Source organism: Pinus tabuliformis, chromosome 4_2 (assembly GCF_031772625.1).
Source record: "Pinus tabuliformis cultivar Carrire ecotype Pingquan chromosome 4_2, CPIR1, whole genome shotgun sequence".
In the NCBI taxonomy this organism is placed as follows: Eukaryota; Viridiplantae; Streptophyta; class Pinopsida; order Pinales; family Pinaceae; genus Pinus; species Pinus tabuliformis.
Window position 1 is genome coordinate 363,806,741 of NC_142304.1, and position 5,915 is coordinate 363,812,655.

Below are 5,915 nucleotides of genomic sequence, written 5' to 3' on the forward strand. Positions count from 1 at the left end.
ATATTTATTAAGATATTTTTTTATAGAATTTTTTTTATAAATATGATTATAAATAAGGGCACAGTCTAACTAATAGACAAAATGACCTTATCCCTTGGAATTGGATGATACGATTACAAGTGAGATTGTGATTTATAATTGTGTAAAATTAATTTTTGAATGCATAAATGAATTCAACGCCCTAAAAGACCCAAACTTGAACTTTGCAAATTAAACAACTTAAGCGTATGATTCTTAAAAATCTCTATAGGATGTTGGCAAAATTGAGTGAAAAATGCAAGAAAATAGCTATTTTGTCTATTAATTAGACTACGTTATAAATAAATTAACGAGTAGGCTTTAAGTGCGACTTTTTGGAAAGTTTTTCAGTTTATTTTCTGATTTAATTTGTTTAGAATCCGGTAGGGATTCATTGAAATCACAAGTTTGACAATGAACTTTTCACAATCGAAGTGCCCTTGGGGGTTTTGAGGGTTCTCAATCCACATATGCAGTAAAAAAAACCCGTTTAAACAACACAAATCAAGATTTGGCCACAATTTTTTTCGCCGGATTCCAACGAAAAACCATTGAAAACTCCAAAAAATCACACTTAAAGACGACTCCAATAAATTAATAATTTAAACCATCTTCAAAATATTTATTTATAATATGTTTCCATAACTATGCCCACATCAACCCACATGATTTTTCTCCATATAGTTTTGAACCAACCATTTAAAAATAAATAAAACCCTCATAATACAATTAAATTGCCAAAACTTAATTAAACATTTAATAATATTATCAACCATATAATTTAAAATTTAAAAATATTTTTAATAACTTCTAATATTAATTAGATAAATTTTGGCTAAAATTTTGTTTATTTATTTATTTTTTGTTTGTCAAGTTGTTTGTGATTCTCTAGGCTTGACCTGTAGCTTGAGGAGTCGCAACCCAAGGGCATCTAACCTGTCAAAGTCACCCGTGATCGCACGCAACTTGGGCCACACCAACCCTAAGCTGACTAGATTTTTTAGCATATCTCTTCCCCTAGCACAATGCACAACCACCCCCTATGAGGTTTGATCAACGGGTTGTGCTTGTGAGACTTGACAAAATTTTATTTATTTTTAAAACACCATGAATTTAATTTTTTTTTATTATTAAAACTTATTTATAATTTTTTTTTTTAAGACAATCACGGTTCAGGGTCATCCGCAGGAAATAATCCACACAGATCCATCAAATATGACATAATATATTGGGCCTAACCCCAAGTGCATCGAGGAGATTTGACCTCATGACCTCCAACCAGGTAAGTTACTTAGCAACAAAAATTCAACCAATTAAACTATCCTTGAAACTAAAACTTATTTATAATTATTTTCAAAATAAATAAATTAATTTCAATAATAAAATGAATAATAAAAAGATCATTTATTTATTCTGTTTGACCCGAAAAGCACACAATCCAATAAACATGAATAATAAAAATATCATTTATTTATTCTATTTGACCCGAAAAGAACACAATCCAATAAACATGGATAGGAGGGATTGCATTTAGTTTTTTACAATTGGGTGTTTGAATCAAATATCTAGTTTATAACTAAGTTGTTTGAATCAAAGAACACCCAGTCCAATAAGCATGAATGCTAAGTATGATTCCCACTGTTTGAATCAAATATCAAGCTTGTTTCATGATTAATTTAATTGGAGATTGTGAAGATTTCAATTTAAAGAAGCGTAAGCTGACCTTTTTGACACAACAGACCAACTAGATCAAATCCTATGTCAAAATGATTAAAAGAGACAAACCAACCACAATAAGCAGTGGAGTTAAAAGGTGAATGAGAATCCATGAAGCTTTAATTTTTGTTCATCCTTCCAGGAAAGTGCAAATTTAAAAGGTTATGTATTGTAATCAGCTTGATATACCAAAAGAAAACATCAACGTTGTCATACTACAATGTTGTGGCAAAAGGATAGGGAAGAGGAGAATACTTTATGTGCAGAACATAGCGAAAATATGGCGGACAAGCCTTCCCATGCTTTGTTGATCTATGGGGATGGCCTGATGCCTGCTCTGGGTTCTTCTCATTCTCATCTACATGCTCTAGCTTCTCGAGGCCGTTGTGGTTTCCTCGTAGTTAGAGATCTACACCCGCAAGGCATGTTATATGTTTCTCTGACTCTTTTAAGAAAAAAGAACATATTAGTGTTTTTGATATTATGGGTTTAATGGAAACGACTTATGAACTTTTGGGTTTAATGTCAAACCATAATTTTTTATCAATGACTGTAGAGTTCTATCAGGGCAGTGGGATTGTATTTAACATTTTAAAACTTTCCATCATTAGCAAACAGAACTAGGGTGTACTGCACAGATAATGCTACATCAAAATTCTTTTACATGAATAATGATCTTTGATATTGAAGCAACATTACCTGCTATGTCAAAGCGAACATCAGGATAACTAGCTTAAGGAATTCAAATGGATAGAATTGGCCTGAAATAATGCACTTCATTTTTTTTGAAAAGTTAAATTGGGACTTCACATATTGAATTTTTATTGTTGTTGTTGTTGCATAGGCTGGGTTTTCATATGATTAAAAAATGCACCATTCATAATTCTTGGATCACTGGGTCTAACCTTTTTCTTATTCTCAACGTCCAACCGCACTGGGAAATCTATTTGTACTTATTATTTTTTAAGGTTTGCACCACTAAGCTAGATCGCCTAAGGAATCTTACTGGTGGCAGTGTCGGTCCAGGTGCAACAAGAACTGCGAACCAGGGCGATCAATTCCAAAGCATACAATTGTAGCATCTTAATCTGTTAGCGTTCTGCATCTCAATGGAAAATTTGTTTCTTATGTCTAGAACATCCAATGAATTGCGGCAATTTTTTTCCCCTCACTTTTTAAGCGATTAGACATTGAAACTTTATCTATTTCATACCATTTGATTTGATGTAGAAGCCACTGCTTTATGATGCTGACGTGGGTGTAAAATTTATGTCTTGCTAATAAAAATATTGAATTAAGGGTTTTCTATTCTTGAATTCTTTACTTGAAATATCAAATCTATCAAAAAAATTCGTTGTTTTTGGTACATATTGTAAATTTGGGCAAAGCTTCTAGCTCCGTCGGATACTTGTTCCCCCGTACTCGAAGTACCAGCGTACCGAAACTCGTGCAACATAGGGGACCTTCTACTTGCTTGGTGAAACATCTACACTTTGTCGAAAAAATTAAGAGCCTGGTCTGATTCATATACATGTCCAAGGGGCAATGGTGGCCATTGAATGGGTCGTTTGGGTTATGAGTGGGAGTGCACCATTACAGATATTTGGTTGACATTGCATTCAAAGTCTTATCTATGTCAATGTCATATTGGGCAGCCCATGGCATTGAAACATTTAGTCCCTAGTCTAGGTATCCTCAAAAGGATATGGCAGGCTTGAAGGAGATATCAACTTATCAAGGGGGTTGCACCAAGATTGGGGATTGTTATAATGGATGGGATTTGGCAGCACTTTCAGTTTGAACTTTCATGGTGGAGAGGGACCAAGTTAGTTTAATTCTTTCTTTACTGGAAAATGGATAGTAGTTGAAAGTTTTTACATATGAAGAGACTTGTGGAACAAGGATTCCGATAAGTACCTGTCTTGAGGAACCCTCCATTGGTTTCCAAGGCTTCAAGCTGTGGACAAACCTGCATTTAGCATACTCTGTTAAATAATTCCAAATGACAACTTGTTCAAGTTAAACTTGGAGTTCTTGGACCTATATGTAAAGATTGAAAATGGTCTTGTGAAATAGGACCAAGGAGCTTTATTCCAAGATTTGTGTGTCTTCCCATTATTGTTTCTCTTTATAGGAAACGAACGTTTGAAGATCATATGACAAGATGTATTAGGCATTCTCAAGTTATCTGGAAGTTCTACTCTACTATTCCTTTCAAGTCTTAAGTTCTTGGGTGGTTGGCTCTTCATAACATGCAAGGGGTAAGAATTGTCTACATCGTCTTGGTTTAACTGATAGATGTTATGTAGTTTGGCATAAAGTACAAATGGTTAATGTTCTGTGAAATGGTAGGGTCACCAAAGTTGATTGGTTATTGATTGTTGCTGAATGCAGTACTCTCTTGTTATCCCTCTACATTGGAAAGAGATTCTTTTTGAGGATACATGGATGATCTGACAAGCGATAAGGAGTGTGTGGTATGCGATGTGACTACGGGGCATCTCCTCCTTATGAATAAGCTGGTGTCAAATAACCTTTCATGGGGCAACCAATCTGTTCCATTTAGGAGAACTAGCAACTTTTTAATCAGAGTTGGCTATGCAGATCTCATCCAGGATGGACTTATTTAGGAAGGATGTAGATTCTCTCGAGGTTAGAACCAAAGGAGATATTCTAGTGTTGCTTGATTATGTAAGGAGGGGCGGGTACCTGTAGTCTATGTGTCCGCTTTTTGGCTTCATGATGTATTTTTACTTTGTGTAGTAATGAGCTATTAGATGCATTTTAAATATGCTTCTGTAAGAAATAAAAAAGCTATTGTAAAATTGATGTGGATGCTGTTCGTTTTGACAATACACTAAGTGCAACATACTAAAATACTAAGTGCAAGTGGATATCCATGGCTTTGTTGATGCAGACTGGGTTGGAGATTTGGATAAGAGAAGATCTACAAGTGGAAATGTGTTTAACCTATTTGGATGAGTAAGAAAGAATCTGTAGTGGCACTATCAACTACAGAGGCAGAATACATGGCAGCCACTCATGCAAGCTAGGAAGCAGTTTGGTTGCAGAGATTGTGTTCAAGTATGGGGTTAGTACAGGAAGCTATAAGGATAGACCGTGACAGCCAAAGTGCAATTTTTTTGGCAAAGAACCCTGCATATCATTCAAATACAAAGCACATTGATGTTCAATATTACTTTGTGAGGGATATGATAGAAGACAAAAAGGTGTTGCTAGTAAAGGTGGACACTTTGAATAATACTGCAGATTCATTGACAAAATCTGTGAGCTCTGAGAAGTTCTCTTGGTGTAGATAAACAATGGGCATTTCAGGGCTGGAAAAATGACTAAGCTCTCTTGTGGCCCCCTGTGGAAAGAAAACAACAAGTGGGAGAATGTTGGGTTGTGTTATATTCTTTCCACGACTAGCCCACGTAGTTAACCAGGGGGTTAGTGCACTGATTGCGTAGCGGGGGGGTCATAGGGGGTTTGAGGGGTACCCGTAACCCCACTTTATGGGATCTGTGGCAATGCTCGGAAAATTTTGGTTTTGGACCCTATGTTAGGTAGGGCGGACCGACCTATGGTTTTGTGCATGACTTTCGCACATGTTTTTGGACGCGATGGTTTTCGGTCCATGGTATTGGACGTGATGGTTTTCAGTGCATGGTATTAGATGCTTCGGCATGTATAAATATGTATTGTAACATTGAAAGGAATATAATGAAAAATCAAGCTGGTAGTCTCGGTTTCAGGATCCAGGCGAAAATATTTATGTATATATGTTTTATGTGTTATGCTCTCCCATTGTTTATTTTCTGTGTTTCAAAATTCGTATGCAGGTAATTTCTGTACGGGGTTAAAACCTACAATACAGAAATAAGATATTGAGCAAGAAAGAAAATACAACACATGACCCCGTTATTTTTGGACAAATGTCCTCGGAAAAACCCAACGTGGGAAAACTGGTGCATTAGCTCTGAGGGTTTATTATTATTAAGCAACAGTAAAATATGAATACATATCTGAATGCCCTACCGACAATCCAGTTACATAAAATGATCCTGACAGAGAGATTTGTGAGATTACCTCACATTATCACTAGGAATCCTGGTTGATCTAGCCCCAGATAGATTGCCCCTGACTTTTCTGGCTACCTCTGCACTGCCTTTCCGTAT